Source organism: Xiphophorus couchianus, chromosome 6, assembly GCF_001444195.1.
Source record: "Xiphophorus couchianus chromosome 6, X_couchianus-1.0, whole genome shotgun sequence".
In the NCBI taxonomy this organism is placed as follows: domain Eukaryota; kingdom Metazoa; phylum Chordata; class Actinopteri; order Cyprinodontiformes; family Poeciliidae; genus Xiphophorus; species Xiphophorus couchianus.
This window is the reverse complement of record NC_040233.1, coordinates 11,042,221-11,060,351: the sequence shown is the minus strand read 5'-3', so window position 1 is coordinate 11,060,351 and position 18,131 is coordinate 11,042,221. Positions and strand designations below refer to the sequence as shown.

Below are 18,131 nucleotides of genomic sequence, written 5' to 3'. Positions count from 1 at the left end.
TGAATATGAGAGTCTGTTTCAGCACTTTTCATTTTGTGCTGAGAAAGGAACAGTGCTAAACCCTTTACAACGCTATACCCCTAAGAGATCCATCCCTGTCAGTCGCTTCCTAACTGGGTCAGAGGTAGACTTCATTTTTCTCAATTGCTAGTTTCAGTTGTAAACAGAGAGACAACCTAACAGCCACCTGTGTAATTCTCTCTGACTCAGTACAGTGGTAATAGCAGAAAAACGCTCCAGGCAAGCCCATCACTGACACAACTCTGCGTCAGTCCAACAAGAACCCTGCTGTGTTTGACTAAAGCAGCGCAGAGACCGTGTCCAGGTGAACATGTTGCTTCTGATTGTGGAAAAACAGCTTTAGAACTGAAGAAACTAAAGAAACATGTACATTTATTGGGGTACTTTAAACCCAAATGACAAAGGGCGTATTATAAACATATACTGAGTTTAAATTCTACAATTTAAACTCGGGGAAAAAGTGTTCCCCCGTCCCCTTTGGTATTTCTTTTGACAGTAATGTGATAATTAAGCTTTCCTTCTTCAGGGAGTCCATGGAATCTGGTTTCAAAGAAGAAAGGCTTTGTGCCACATTAGGAACAAATCTCCACAATGTGGTATTTGTTAGGAAATTGGTCCTTACAGGGTATCAAAGACAAGGCCACACATACACAACAGTTATTTGTCACCACAGTTTAGTGACCCTGAGTTTAACATGAGCCCAGGGGAATTGTTGGCACCAACGGCTTGAAGGGCAACACATTTTTGTTTGTGAACCAAATGCTACACCACTAAGCAATCATCATTCCCATTCTTTCTTTTACAGATGCTCAAACCACTTAAACATTTCAGGCCAAGAGCACAGATGAAAACATGGTGCAATTGTGCGAGTGAAAATGCATTTGAAAATCATTTACCATACATAAGTAGTTATTTTGTAGTTCCATTTTTATTCTCTCAAATGTGTGTGATTACATGAATGCCCAGATGAGAATTTCTGTAACACAGAAAAACCATCCTTCACATAGAGTCTCACTTTGGAGAGATTTTAAAGATTTATTCTTCGAAACTGAGCCGTGATAAAAAGCAAAGTAATAAAATGTTAGATTTGACTAAATTAATAAACATTTAAAAATATTTTTTGTGTGTCCTTTTATGCCACTTGACTCATCAAGTGTTGAGAGAGTAAAATAAAGAACATGGTGTCAACCTGTCACATAAAATGATGTTGCATGGCAAATAAATAAATGGTTAGGTTTAGGGCAAAAAATGCAGGGCAGGATGTAAAATGACAAATGCATATAAAACAATAACCACCAAGGGATAGACAAAGACATACAAAACTGCTAGACAAGAAGTATGGTGACCTAGCTGTAACCAGTCACAATAAAGTGAAGATTAAATAAAAAATAAGATTAATGTGGAAGCATATACATTATTTTTTATGTTACAGAAGTAATTCTGCTGGCAAATTGTGATGCTAAGTTCTAAAACTATGTATGTTGGTGTTTCTTTATGTACCATATTAAGCAAACATTTTGTACTATATTTGTCCGGCTTGGTGGCCTGTTTAACAATATAAATTTGTGATGTGGTCTTCCACTAAGCTAGGCTCCTACAGGGATGTCAACACTGTTTAGGGATTTTTGTCAGTATGCAGGCAGCCATATGATTTTCAATGGAAGTTCATGTCAATTTGTAAGTTTCTCCAGAATCATACAGCTATTGCAGCAAAAGTATATGTTGCAATGTGTTTGGATTAAACAAATCTAATTTGAGATGGTTTTTTAAAAATATTCTGTCTTACTTGGGACAGGGACCATGTGGGTACTGCATATAAGCAGGTTGCTCAAGTTTGATATATAAGGCAGAGAAATGGTGTATAAGTAAAAACATGAGAGTGAGGCTTGAGATTAAGGGTGAGGGGAGCAGAAGACGGAGACAAACAAGAGTGGAAAGGCCAAGAGGTCTCGAAAACAACAGCCATTAGAAGGCAGAGCACAAGCCTCAAGATGGGCACATATGCTCACACATATAGGAGCTCCTCAGTAGGCAGGGCACATACTCTTGATAGTGCAACGTAATTAATAATTCATAAGCTGTCTGCTGCAGGTGAAGACAAATAACAGATTCACTACACAAATCTAAGGACAAAAAAAGGGAGAGAACCAGACAACCACAGATTGTTCTATTTAGTTTTAAAAAGATAAAATGCAGAAGCTTTAAAAGTGCCAAATATGAGCTGAAATGACAAGAGTTCCTCTCTTTTCAAGTGTTACAAAAGTGTAAAAGAAAAGGATGCAAACTAACTCGTGATGAAGATAGACTTGCTATGTTTTTTGGGGGGTTTACTGGGTTTCTCCCCGTAGCTAATTTGGCTACACGCTTAGCTGCAAGCGTTTTGTGTCAATCAATGACTCAAGTAAAAAAATAATAGCAGCACAAATATGAGCGTAATGGAAAACAAGTTGGTGACGCTGCCACACAAGGGTTGGGCCGTTCCACTGGTGGCTCTGGCACATTTCCAGCCCTTTGTTTTAAGCATCGTGTCTGTGGCAGCTCCCCAGCGGCCACCCTCCTCCACCCGCATTTATAAAAGACAGACACGGTAGAAACTGGCTGAGAGGCATGGGGTCTCTGGAGCCGCTTAGATCAATGGGTCTCCTCTGGGCTTCCCTCCATTTCGGGAAGCACAGCGTCCAGAGGAGGAGGGAAAAACAGATTACCATAGCATTAATAAAACAAACTGTAATCTGAAGCAAAAGCAAAAACAAAAGGCTGTATCCCATGTTTCCCCCAGAGAAAAGCGGTGTGCTTACGGCCGCTATTAGTCACATACACACACACGGGTGAACTCTAACTAACACGAACATACTTGCTTGTATGGTAGGATGCACCCATGCTTGTAATGGCTTTGTTCCTCTGAAAGGTTAATTCATCCCAGTTGAGCATGCTGTGATGGAAGCCGGGAGGAAAAAAGTGAACAGTACGTTTATAGGGAAAGAGAGAGGAAGAGAAAAACACAAATGCCTGAAGGAAGCACAGAAATTCACAGGATTCAAAAGAAGTACAAACTGTATCATTTGCTGTTCATCACAGGCCATAATGGCCCACTCATTTATATTGTTTTCACTTTTTAAAGGAAGTCCACATTCTTTTGTGTCCAGATATATGATAGAACTATACTGTATAAAACAACAGTAAAAAATTCAAGTAAGAATGTTTACAATGATGGTTGGTGGATGTCATGGTTTGAACAAATTGACCAGACACAGATAGACAGTCAATTAAACTCATGCAGTACAGTACAACCTCTAAAAACAAAATGCCAAAGAGCAAGTTTTTAATTTATTTTTATAATGTTGACATTTTGATTCTTAAATTTGACAGAAAATCTGCCTTTCCAGCTTCAACAACTGGGTGCTCATCACGAAAGATAAACCATCAGAATACCAATTGTCAACAATTGTAACATAGCTTTTTTTTCCCCTGTAAAGGCAATAAAGAGTTTTACATTGATTATTTAGGTGGGTACAGATCATTTTGGCCATGCCATTTTTATTAGAATGTAAATAAAAACAAATGGTTATTTTCTTTGAAAATAGTACTTTTTTTAATTGTGTTGCCCTTCTGATTTTTTTGAAGAAACAAATATAAATGAGAACAATTACAAATAAAATTAAACATAAAAGTCATTTTCTCTGCTTATGACCTTTGTGAAGTGTTGAATGTTTTTAACAATGTATCTGTATATCATTCACACCTAACTGGGGCACCAAAAGCAGAATATTTTTGTTTCGAATGGTGAGCATGTAAGAAAATCAAACTTCACTAAGGAATATGAACTGATTTATGCAAGTATACTGTAAGTCTGAAGAATTTAGATTCCCTACAGTTCATCTTAGGTCTATTTCAGCACACTAACATTTACCAATTATTTTTAAAAATCTTTTATGATCTAATTCAACATTTAAGAACTGCTTAGTATTTTATTTAATAAAGCACAAATTGTACGTATTAGAAATCTAAACATGCATTTATGCAAAGAGACAAATGCCATTTTTAGACAAGTGGTGAACACCAGTTTAATTAAAATTTTTGAGAATGGTAAAAGATTGGTAAGAAACTAATATTATAGCATTCTCCATCTGCCCTTTATAATATGTATCTCCCAATGTTTGCTCTAAATTGCATTCTGATGAGTGAGAGTAGTGAGAAAATTACAGAGAATGTTACATTTCTGAATAAACAGAACATAAAGTGATTTTATATTGGTAAAGCATAGGTGTCTTTGTAATGGCACAGCTATCTAAATAGTTTAAAGGAATATGATTTATAAAAGGTAAGCAAGATTTATTTTGTTCGGAACCCAAAATCATTTAATACTAGGTTCAATTGGTCTGGGTGGTCAATATTATGAAGCCACAGAGTTAACATGAACAGACTGTTGTAAACTACAATCACACTCTGCTGGCTACTAAATCAAACACAACCTTTTCTAGGAAAACATGTCCATGCAGGCTATTACTTGTCAGAGCTGCATTATGCTGCTTACACAATGGCTAGTTTTCACTTCCAATTACATTACATTCAGATTGTCTGTGAAACTCGAGTACCAGACTACTAGTCATAACTGAGCCCTGAGTCTTTGTCATTGCAACTTGTGTAAAAAAATAATAATAATAAATGAGTCTGAGTCACCATTTTGGTTCAGTTGTGAACACTTCTAAGAGCAGGTATCTGCTTTATTGTTCTGCAGTTAGTCACAATTACATTTTATACTTTTCTATCTTGGCTGCAAGCAGGAAAGCATGTGCTGATCAGCAGGGGATGGCAAAACGTTGCAGAAAGCGTCTAGAACAGTACCTCCTTAAATTCCACATACAGTTTTCTTCACAACAGCTTGATTCCTAAAAATAGAGAAAGGACTAAGAAAAAAAAAATCTTCGCTCTGCCTCAAGTTAATGTTACTTCGCTGGCATAAAACCGAATGACGAACTGCATCGCAGAACAAGAAATGCCTGAAAATAAAGTCAGAGACAGAAGGAGACATAGCTTGCATTGCCCAGAGCAGCCACTGTGAGCAGAAGGCAAATGAGTGCACCCTCATTGCAATTCAGGGCTGTTGTTTTGTGTACTTTACTGCACTTTCTGCTGTGACTGGAGCATATGGCCTGGCTTTAGTCAACTAATGTATCTTGCTGCCCTTCTCGTTAAACGAAACCAAATGGACTCTCTTTTACATAAACATATTAGTGAATACAACTCATTTAATTACTATCAGATTATTTCTAAAACACACCAGAGAGTGGTGACATTTACTTAAAACACTCGGCTGGCATTTACTTCCTCTCACATGGGGAGATTTGGATGGCAGGCCAGATGGTGCGTCCAATTGTCAGAACTGGATTTCTTAATTTTATTTAAGAATTGCATCTGCGACTGCCTTAAGTGGGTTTTCCAATCGAATATGATGGTGACAGAAATGAAACGCAATTCCAGAGAGTTTTTGAACACATGTAAATTACAGATGCTCGAGCCACTGTGTTGCCACCATCCGAGTCTTTGTCTGGTTTTTATGATGGAAATCATGTGCAAATGGATTTCTGCAAAGCTAAGACAACCCATTGGTTTCTAAACAACCACACTCTCCCTTCCAATTTTCTTCTTTTATCTGTCTTATTTCTTCCCCTTTGTTCACGGCTGTGGACAATGAGCGTGTCCGCCATGTGTCAGCGTACGAACCACAGATCCATCTCAGTCAGTTGCTGCAACCTTCTTAGGAGGTGTAAATTTTAAAAATGGAGTGGAAAAATGACTTTTCCTCGCACTGTCAGACACAGACGAGTTGGGAGGGGAAACAACAAGAAAAGGAAAGAAAACATGGACAAATGCAGAGGAAACGCATTGGTCAGGGTGTTGATGGTAAGCGGAAGAGATTGTAGTAGGTGAGATGAGGTGAACACTCGAAACGAGGGAGAAATTAATTTAGTCAGGAGTGGGCTGTCAGAAACGCTGATAATAGCAAGAGGTAAGACTTGATGTGGGAGGGCTTACTCAGTAATGCCAAGGGTCACACACATATAGACACACACACATCCGAATGAGGACAATGTGTCTTCAGGCTGAGATTGCACAAAATAGCTCACAAATTTCTCCAGACAGCCTCACATGAGCACATAAAAAAACAGTTTAATGCATTTGCAGCATCCTTCAGATAGGTGAGCTTAGCTACAATGTGTTTTTGTTTTTTAAGGATGTTCTGTTATTTCCCCCATTCCAAAGATGTTACTTCTAGTGACAGAGAGAAGTCACATTAAAAGCGAGATCCAACAGATAGCACACCAACTTTTCCTATTGCTGTGGAGCTCACAAAGTCCCTCCATGGGGGGCTATACCTCACAGCAATGCATCACGACTGAGGAGGAGGGAGCAGAACATCACAAAGTCAGGCCTTAAGGGAGACATATAGCAGGAAAAATAATCTGAAGACTAAATGTTTTTACGTTTACCTTTACCACAAGGCATATGTTGTTTACTTGTTCTGTAATATCTTTTTTGTTTTGATCTCAAAAGTCAAGACAAATACAGCGTACCGTTTCTGGGAGACACTGTTTGTCACTTTTCCTGCTTGGGTTTTTACTTTTTATCCCCCCTTCCACTCCTCCACAGGATTCGTTGAGTGAAGGATGGCGGCAGAAGAGATGGTATCTAGTTTTCCACATCATTAGTAATAGGCATGGTGTGATGTAATGTTGCGTCTCTAATGCCCACAGCCAGTCATCTTCGCAAATGATGTTGAATCACCACTGTGGGGGGTCTGCTGCTGCCTCTGGTGATGGCGGTATCTGTGAATGGTCATGTTGTTTGTCATGGACGCACTTAAGGAGAATCACTTAGACAGTAATTATTGCACCGGCACGGTGACGATACTGAGGTGCTTTGCTGGTTCTGGTGTGGGCAAGTGTCACCCAGCACGTCGGAAATGCCAGTTTTACTCTCATTTTCTTCTGTTTAGTTTCCCCATTTGTTTTCCTCGTGTAGAGGCTTTGTTGTCAGCCTTTAACCCTCCCGTTTTTATCTTGTCCTTATCTGTCCTTGTTCACTGAGGCTTGACAAGAGGACTATTATCTTGTCAGCTCTTCTCAGTGTATTGTTTGACCTTTATATGGCTTTTTTGCTTCTTTAGATCTTGAAATTCGCTGATATGTCTATTTCCTGAAGGACTCGATGTTTTTCAACAAATCCAATACCCCAACTTTGTCTGATTTATTTTTTTTAATTCTTATTATTCTATTCAACCTCACTAGACTCTGGAAAAGGAAGGGGGAACACCATGGACAAGTTGCTGGTGGATCACAGGTCAAAAGCTGGAAAGACAATACAATAAAAACACAAATGTTTGACCACTCCAACTCTTAACACATTTAATGGATTTTTTTGTTCAAATATGAATATTAACGTCAAGAGGTTCCTTCTTTATCCATCCACCCACAGTGCCATGAAAAAATATTAAAAACCTTTTAACCTTTTCACATTTCCTAACATTACAATTACCAAAATAATTGGCACAAAATTTTAAATTGGAAGAAAATAACAAGAAGGCTGATCATATAAACAAAGAATAAGATTCTGGTATCAGCATTGAAACAGCCAAGAGGCCCACAGTAACTCTTGTAGGAGTTGCAGAGATCCACAGCTCAGGTGGGCATGTCATGGTAGAGTGACAAGAAAAAAGTCCATTGTTAAAAGAAAACCATTAGAAGTCCTATTTCAAGTTTGCCGTGATCCACGTAGAAGACACAAGCAAAATCTGTAAGAAGTTGCTCTGCTAAGATGAGACCAAGGAGACATTTCTGAGGCTTGCAAGCCCAAGAGAAACTTCGAGGGCTGTTAAGCGACAGTGGTCAGAGTGCTGATATTGATCTGTATTCTAAAGCGCGTTGCTTCAAACTAAAGGGAGGACACATTTCAACTTTGAAGCCAAATAAATTGTCAGTTTTTATTTTTTTCATGTGATTCATCCATTTCTTCTTGATCACAGAGGAGAGAACCTGATATTAAACTTTAAAAACAGAGGCTTTTAACAGAAGAAAGGTTTTCAACTTCTACAAAATGTGAACCAATCTATGTTGTTAATAAGACCACTACACATTACACCATGTGGATGGTTGACTTTATGTGATTCAAATCTTTAAGAGTTTAAGATAGGAGTACATGGAAACACTGCAAGATGCACTTTTGAGAGCCATTTTCCAATAAGTCGCCCAATCTTTTTATCGAGAAACATACCTATATTGTTTGGAGTTATTGTTTCCAGTAAAACTGGTTTGGTTTCATTTAAGTCGCTCAGAGACTTTATTAGTTTCTTGAAAGTGGCAATTACCCTTTAAAGGTCAAACAGGCAATCAGAGCACTTCCTCCCAGACTGACACATTTTAATGACCATGCTGTGGCACACACTGATCACATGATGAATCTTTGTGAGAGATACTCAATGTTGCATTTACATTTAACTTCAAGGTTTGCACTTATAAGGCATTGTGTAGGAATGTGACAGTGTGAAAATGTAACCTGATTGTTTTCATGTTTTTTGTGGTTATAAATGACAACCACAACAAACATTGCATTGCTTTTGCAAAAAGCAAAAAAAAAAAAAAAAAGTAATCAATTGAAATGTTACCATAAATGTCTTCATCATATTTGTCACTATTTTTACAACTTTTGGCAATAGTCACATAGTGCAACACTCAATCTAGCATGGAGAATTTAACCATCATTTTTCTGGATTGCGTCATGATTTTAGTTACCTACAACTAGGTACTGTAGTTGAGTGATATTACCTTTGCGAAGAAAGATCGGCTTTTAAAATAAAAAAATAAAACAACCTGACTTAGATTAGATTAAAAATGAACTAGATGTTCTGAATTTGCTTGACAGGATGCAGCACCATGCTATAGGTATTCCAAGCCAACTGATGGAGCTGTAAGACTGGCACAGCACGATGCAAAAAAATATCTAACAAGTGGCACTTTGCTGTGATTTGTTAGTGTAACCAGGATCATTTTCTATATTAGATTTAGTTTATTTATTTTATTTTCCATTTTGTTAGATTTATTTTTTAAAGGTTTAATTAAAAATTTTTTCCTCTTCCCCTTAATTTATTTAACACCAACCAGGCGAGAACTATAGTGTTCTCGCGTGGCTCTGACGTCATGTGACAGCTGCACATCAGCGTCCTAAATTGACAGCACAGTTTATATGGCTGCAAATCGCAGCTTAGGCAGGAAACGCTGCGGGACTCTGACGTGCAGGTAGGCTTCTGGTCTGTTCCCGAAGAGGTTTTTAGATCTCTATTGTCTATTTTTCAATCGTGTATTTCTGTTAACTTGCAGCCGGGTGATTACTCAACCAAACCTTGCAAGAATCACGGTTAGTCAAGAGGGAACTGGTGAGTGTTTGGTAGGGAGCTAGTATGCTAGCACTAGTCTTCCAGCCTGTTGTGATTGTATATTGATTTGTTGCGTAACAATATTGGTTGCATAAGTTATATTTACTTATGAAACTTCTGTACATGTAACTGATTAATTAGGTTTGTTTATACAGGCCAGGTGCGTTGCAGATCCCTCGCGCAAGGAGTGGCTGGAGGGATCTTGACAATAGCAAGGATTGTCTGGTTTCACTGACCAGACTGGCGAGCTAAAATAAGCAGGATCCAGAAACACAAGACTTATCTGGGAACATTCTTCCGAACTAATTGGAGGATCAGCTCAAGTCCCCATTGAAGGAAGTGGATTATTTTGGGTTTTTTCATCATCAACAAAGACTGGTGGACGTCCTTGGTATAAGGAACTTTAACTTGTTTTTTCCTTTAAACTATGGACTAATGTGTATATATATTGTAAATACTAAATACAACTCACCAATTTGCACCATCTTACTGTCTCTGTGCTTTACAAATTGCCATCTCCTCCAGTAGCCGAACCTAGCTAGACTTTAAGAACTGTTTGGATAAATTTTAATTCTGATTATTTAAAATCTTGTTAATCCTTGAACGCAATGTGGGTTACATTACGGTGATGGGCATTTAGAGAGAGATAATGCTACAACATCATTGTTTTAAAAAAAGACACAGATGGCATGTACTCACCGTCACATGAAACTGCTGTTTTGAAATGTACACACTCTGGGAAAACATTTTTAAAAACAATGGTTAATGGTCTCCCAAAACACTGAATCCATGTGGATGCAGACCCTAAGCTTTGGGGATACACCTCATCTCCTTTCTGTGTGGATGGGGCCTAAATGTTTTGGAGTCCAAAACAGATTGAGAATCTGTGGAATTAGCTAAAGACTAGGGTGATGGCAAGGAGGTCTTTCATCCTTAAAGACATGAATCTCATTACCAAAGATAAATCATAAAAAAACCAGTGAAGTCATGCATAAAATTCATCAGTGAAAGGGTTTAATTGCTGTTATGCCAATGATATTTATCATGAGGGGTATAATAATGTTTAAGTTATTTTTTCAATAGAAAGAGAATATTAAAGTATGCATTTCAAAATTTACTACCCATTTTCAATTTTGTATTACCTTTTGAGAGAATCCTGTCTCGTCCTGAATAAAAATGAAATTGGGGTTTGAACAAAACTACTTTAAGATCTAAAACAATTGACAATTTTATTAAAACTCCCCTTTTTATTGTTCTTGTATGTTACATGTAAGTCAAAATCAATAAAATAGACATTAACCCATGACATGTGTCACTCTGAGTTAAATGACACTATATATAAAATGAGGTTCATTTTCTTAATGGAATTACTGAAAAATAATTACTAATAAAATATTTTGATTTACAGATATGCACTGGTAAACCCTGCTGGCACATGAGTTACTAAAGTCTGTTCAACACATAACTTTAGCATATTTGCTACTAAGATGTCAGGTCCAATATTTATTTTAAAACAATATCTCTAACCTGTCATCCTCCATAATCAACACATGTTGAGCAGGATGAACAACAAGTGTACAGTAATTGAACTGCAAAGCAGTTCATTTATAATTCATGATGGAATACTGATGTGAAAGACTTGTATAAATAGAAAAACTAGACGCCACAGTGCAAGCGCTCAGGTGCAGTACTATTCCCAAATGTTGATCTCAAAAGAACAAAAAGCTCACTTCGTCTCATGTTTTTTTGTTTTTTGAGGGGTTTTTTTTATCAGCTCGTATGAGACCAACTAGCCCTTTTGTTACAAACATAATCAGAGTAAGAGATGGGTGCACGTATCCACGATTGTTCCCACACAGATGGGTAAGCACACATGTGCTCAAAAGGAGAATTTTTCATGGGCATGAGCAAACTAAATGAGCACACACACCCACACTCATTCCAATCAGCAGGTTTGTCAGGAGTGACAGGTCTGTAATCAGCAGGTAATAATGGAAACCCCAAAACAGGAGAGGAGAGCAGAGAGGATGGAGGAGAGGAGCTGTCACAAGGCCCTTCAGAGCTGCACAGGGGGGAGGGAATATAAGTGCTGAATCTGAATTGGATCTTAAAGTTTAAATGAGAGCCTGTCAGCACCAGGTGCTCGCTGAATGCCACCCCCAACCCCACCTCACGCTCACACATACACATTCCCGCTTGACTCATCTCACACCACCTGGCCCACGCCATGCAAACACAGCGGGGTTTCTCCCACTCAACTTCTCTCGTTCCGAGGATGAAGAGCGTTTACCCTTCGTCGAGCTCTTTTTTTCTTCTTCTTTTTTCTTGAGCGAGCGTTAAAGATCTGTCTTCACTGAAATCATTCGCTGATTGGAGCAAGGACTCATGCCGAGTGCACTTGCAGGCCAATATGGATATGCAAAGGCATCGTCTGCAATTATGTGCAGGAAACATGAAATGTGGTAATCAGAAAATCAGAGATGCGATGCTGCAGCTGCTTTGCCATAAACTCCCACACTCACACATCGGAAAAAACATTCAACTCAAAAGTTTATATGTAGCACCAGCCAGCACGGGCTGGATCTTAGTTGTTCATTTAACCCAAATAAATTTTCTTTAGATATGACAGAATTTTCCATAAACTGACTTTGTAGAGGTTGTATCTTCAGAAGTAAACAGAAAAATTTGAAAAAACAAAATGAGGGTAAAGTTTCATTATGTAGATAGCTTCATTATCTACATTATGTAATATAAACAAAATGCAGATAAACAGCAATGGACTCAAGGACAAATCTGAAAACCATTTTTATTAAATATTGTGTTAAATAAGCGCTTTGCGACATTTTGGTAAGAAAAAAAAACTGATCTTCAGTGGAAAAATAACACTTACCCAATTAAGTTAAAGCAGAATCTGCCTGTAGGTCACAAGAAAAGTGGATAATAAATGATGCAACATCTAGACTGAAATATTTCAAAAGAAAAGTCTGTATTATTGTGCATGAATTCACAAAGCATGACGAATGTGAACAACTACAAAAACAAACCTTAAGTTAATTAACAGAGAGGATTTATAATGAATAAAGGCAATCTATGGCTTTTTATTTGGTGTATTTTTTCTTTCAATTCAAAATTTTAATTATTTTATATTTGCATTATTTTCATAACACATATTCTGGTTCTATATTAGGGTTTATGTGAAACCTAGAACCGTAGTTTCAGTAAATATGCTTCTTACAGTCCATCTGAATATTTCTGTGTATGTATAGACACAGGGGTGTGTGTGTGTGTGTGTACACGGAGTGCTGCTGAAGTATTGCTCACTCAGCACTGTCCCGCCCTCTTGGGTACTACCACACGCCTGCCTGCCTGCCTGCCTCCTGTCCAGCCACAATCAATTTAACTGTCCCACACACGCCCACACATCTAAACTTTGTCACATACACTCTGACCATTAAGATTTTCTCCAGTCACACAGTCCATTGATCTGAGACAGAACAGAAGTGAAGGTAGAGGACAGAGAGAAAGACAATCTGAAAGGACAATAGAACGGCAGAGAGAGAAAAGTGTTGACCTTAAGATTAACCTCAAAACAACAGTGTAAATGTGAGACAGGATGATGTCACCTCGGGGTTTTCTCTGTATCTCCCGATCAGGCACTGATGCAATATCTTAAACCCATTACAGCACTTATTGATCTGCATGCTAATAACACTTATCTATTCCACAAAATGGTATAGATTGAAGTTCTTTACTTGGGAAGGAAAAAAAGCTTTTAGCCCTAAAATGGATGCAGCTTTTATGGTTTATGAATGTTCAACAGATACACAAATCAGCAGACATTGACCTATTCTGGTACACTCACCTGCACAACAGATAACATTTATATCATGGACAGTAGGGAGGAGTGTTTGGGTATGAATTTGCCTTAAGTCATGACTTTTCACAGAAAACGAATAAGAGCCCAATTATTTAGCAAGACACTAGTTGGCAGGTAGAAGTTATTTTAAAAGGAGGTTGCGTAACCAACAGGGTCATCATTACAAGGGAATCTACTAAAGAGAGAAGAACAAACAAAATTATTCTTATGGATGACGCAGCAGTTTTACAAAAATAAATTCAGACCACGAACGCCTTCCATTAAGCCATATTCACCACATGGGGCAACTTTTCCATCAGCCTATTAAAAGGCCGGTGTCTCAACCATGCCTACTGAAAGCCTTTAGAGGCTCAGAACATCTTTGCTGGTTGTTAGGATGTGGCACAATACATTTAAAATATTTAACTTTTTTTTTAACAATAATTTAATGTTCTTAGATACAACATTTTATTTGTTTCCATAATCATGAAAATAAGAAATAAAGATTTGGCATTTTCCCCTCTGTTTGAATGAATCAATATTATGTATGAGATTCACTTTTGGAAATGTGACAAAAATATAACATTTTTTCACATGCATCTAGTTTTTAAAAATGTACCTGCATAATTTATGGCAGATATAATATCCTGTCATTTGTCTAGGTAGCAACATCAGAGTCAGTGACTTAAAAAAATATTTTTTTTAAAATGACTGTTGGAGATGCGCACGTATGGAGCTAAATAAGTCTCAATATTCACACATGCACAGGACAATTTAGTCCAAGCTCCTACCTTGACTATAGCCAACAGACCAAAGTCAAAAAGCTACTTTGTTCTATAGCCTCACTCTATTAGCATGCATACTGCTATACTCGCATAGCTCCCTCACTTAGCTCATAAGCTTGTGTTGATAGTTACATAATAAATGTAACTGACATAAAAAAAAATATTTGTTTAGTAATGGCAAAGAGAAATAATTTCTCTTTACTAAAGTATTTTTCAACTGAATTAAAGTGAATGCAAAATGTTTCCTTACATTCTGGTCTGATGCATTTATTAACACTGGATTTGTTTTAACACTGAAATGGGTAATTTTCATAAAAATATGTTGTTTTTTTTCTTTTGTTACAATAACTCCTTGAGATTTATCATCTCATTTTTGAGTTTTTTTATTTTATTTTACTCATTTGTAAAAACTAACAAGTCCCGACTAATATCAGAATGATATGAGACAGATCATCTGCGGAAAAAAATAAAATAAAATCAAGGTCCTCTGTATGATTCTGTTTTCGTGTAACAGTTTGTTGTTTTTCCATCATCAGCAGAGCTGCAGCTGATTGATAGTGCTAAGCTCTGACTGGGTATTTCTTACTGTGAGCATTGTGTTTCTGCAGATGGCAGAAGGACTGCAAGGAGGAGGCAGAGGAGCTAAAAACATTTTCACAGCTTTAACCGTTGTAATGTTCAGTTTGACAATATGGATCATCAGCCGGCTTCTCCTTAGCAGTTGCTAGTTTCACTTTTAAAAAAAACATCCCAAATAACTTCATATACGTATAATGTCAGCAAAGTCTGAATTGCCTGTTTTTTGTGGAATTGCGCACCTTCAATATGCAAAGGATTTCTGTGCAGTTTGTGATTGAAGATCAAATTACTCCCATGAGAGTACTACTGGGAGTTTGCAGCAAAGCATGATCAAAAGCTGCAACCTTTGGCAATGTCTGGTGATACATTACAGGCAGGTAATGCGTCAGGTAATTTTCAGCATGATTAGAAACACTTGACTTACAGCTGCAGGTGCTTAGCAAAACATAGCCAGAGAACAAATGGAAACAGACTTAGAAATGGAGTGTAAAAATTTAGCACAACTTAATTCACTCTTTGGCTTCACTGTCAAATAGTCTTGAAGTGAGAAGGTCTAGACACAGTACCAAGACAAACCTTAATAATTCAGTAAGTCTATCTTCATTTTATGTTGTCAATTTTTTAAAGTAAATTATGAATATATAAATTTCTAAAGTGTTTATTGAAACCATGATACAGAGAATATCTGATTCCCACCCCCCGTCATTGTAATGAACCTCCGAACATCATATGTCTAACCTCCATAGGAAATAGGGACAATTTGAAAAAACGAAAGGCAGAGAACATAAAACTGAAGTACATAGGAAGCAAATGTTGAATAAATACAAAACCTGGACATGAATCTTCCATCTCCTTTATTTTTCATGCCAGTTGGTAAACAAAGTCTACCTAAACACAGGAGCATTTTTCTTCTCTAATAATATTTTCTTAAAAGAATATTCCAGTCCTACTCAAATCGAGGTCAGAATCTTCACATTGTCATCCAGCTCATGTAACTCCTGTTAATTCCAACATAGTTCAGTAATGCATTTCCATTGCTCAGAGAAAATGTCAAATGACTTTGAAAGTAACCTAGTCGGCTATTACCTTGTATGTAATGAGGAAAACAATTTTATTCAGCAGACGTGTAATTTCTAGAGGACATAGAGGCTCAGCAGTATTTCAATGTGACACTTTGCCTGATTTATAGTATCGCATTTTTCATTTAATACCGCTAAATAAAGGTGTTTTCAACATTTTCTTCACCCTGAACCACATATAGTATTTGCTTTTTACTAAATTGTGCTGTTTTTACAGAATCCCAGGAGACCAGCACATAGAGAGACGGATTGTCCTTCGCTCCCTTGTGGCATTGCTTCAGCAAAGGCAGCCTCCTGCCAAGAAATGCTTGCAGTAATAATCATTTTAATTAACAGAAGTATTGATAGTTATTTATGGGACATGTACCACATTAAACCGTCTCATAGATTAAGCGTAAATGTATCACGCCTAAACGGTGTAATATAGCGTTTCTGCTATATCGCCTTTTCACATACTTACTTCAACCCACAGGGGATAATAACTCATGGGCAGGGAGGACTTGAGGGTACAGCTGCCTGCTAAGTAGTGGAGCTCTTTATAAATGTCACACACATCCTGTTTTAATGAACAACAGAGGTTAAATTCAGAGCACTTGTACGTGCCTACAGAATAAAAAAAGGGTACTCTCATTTTAGCTGCCACTTTCCAGCAATACTGCAAGAGAACACAACAAAAGAAATGAGCAGGAAATGGAAATATCAGCAAGTGATTTTACATATTGATCATTTCATATAGCAAAATACACAACACATCCAATATTTGCTCTCAGGAAGCATCAACAACATTGCCTAATACCTGCTACTGTTTTCTCAAAAGGCCACAAAGCAGAATATATATTGAAGCACTTAGCTTCTCATAGCTATGCGCAGAGTCACACTCCAGCATGCACACCCACATCTTTACACAATCACAAATGAAACTGCCTACAGTAAATGTTAAAATATGCTGTAAACAAAGTGGCAGACTTGGCATGTAAAGATCAGAGTGATGAATCAATATGCTGAGTGAAGTCTGGTTTACCAATAAAGTCCAAGGAAAGTGTTTTAATTTGACACTGTTGACACATATCCAAATTATGTAAAATGAGATGTTTGTCTCACAAAAGCACATCATTGGAGGGAATCAGGAACCAGGTTAATTAGGTAGATTAAAATTTTGAGCCGCCGGTCACACTCAGCAACATTTACACAATGGCAAGGCAGGTTTATTTGGTTAGCACCATTCATACAAAGTAATTCACAATCCTTTACAGGAAAAATAAAAGAACAAGAGGAAAATGACATTACATCAGAAGGCAAGAAAAATGTTTGGAGAATAATAGTAAACTTTAAGGCTCACATTAAAAACAAGAAATGTTTGAAGGAAATGACTAGCTAAGACTTAATTAAAAAAAAACATCACATATGGGTTGAATACGCCTGGCCCAAGAAGAGAGCCTTGAGGAACTCCACTGTTGCTCTTTCTTCATTTAGACTTATAATTCCCAAAATAGTTCAGGTCTTCCAAGTAACATCTTAATGATGCTTGCAAATATTTAATTTTAATGACGTCTCAGTACTGTGGTGTAGTTATAACCAGATTGGAAATCACTGAAAAAGATAGCTTTTTAAAATCAAAACAAAGGTATTTAATTGATAAGCTTCCTTATAAATGATATTTGTTTATGTCTTATTTTCATTTAAAAGTTTTGATCACTGTCTAGAATCACCTGCAATTCAATGGGTACGACAAAACTGAGAACCCTTTTTTTTTACTTGTGGGAACCGCATCAATTCAGCAGGTTGCGAGTTTCAGGTCAGGAATGGTCGGCAAACACACACAAAAAAAAATGCAGGTGAAGAGTAATATGTGATGAAATAGGATATTAAGAAGAAAAGTGCAAGGATGCATGACGCAAGCAAACCTGAGAGAGGAGTCAGAAGAGACAAATGGCACATGAGTGGATGCAGATGAGATGCAAAGATGCATGACTTCAGAGAAGGCAGCGCAATGGAGAGACAAAAGGCTCTAAAGGATGAATAATGCTAAATTTATTCTTATCCTCCATCCACTATCTAGTTTCCTTCCATTCTCTCAAAGTGCAAACACCTCTCCATCAACTTAGGATGAGATTTTTGCATATTCCCTCGTCACCTAAAACAGGTATACTGTTATGGCTAATGGTAAATAAAAGCACCACTCTCTCTTGTCCCTCTCACACGTCATTTCATATGTTATCATGGACATTTGTCTTTTATGTTCTCACAACACCAGAGCTAATCTTTGGTCAAATTATCATTGATATGTTTTTGTTTGTTCTTTGGTGAAGCTAAAGTCTTCAATTCAATTTTATCCGGACAACAGTGATGAAAATATCCATCGTCTAGCCTGTCCAATGGCA

At 37.4% G+C, this 18,131-nt stretch overlaps 1 long non-coding RNA gene across 1 annotated transcript; it reads left to right on the top strand.

Moving 5' to 3' along the window:
• The first annotated feature begins 9,165 nt into the window (after window positions 1-9,165).
• LOC114145986 (uncharacterized) lies at window positions 9,166-9,937 on the top strand. The gene is made up of 2 exons (XR_003595807.1): window positions 9,166-9,314; window positions 9,396-9,937. It is a non-coding gene; the product is annotated as an uncharacterized LOC114145986 (long non-coding RNA).
• The last annotated feature ends 8,194 nt before the right edge of the window (window positions 9,938-18,131 follow it).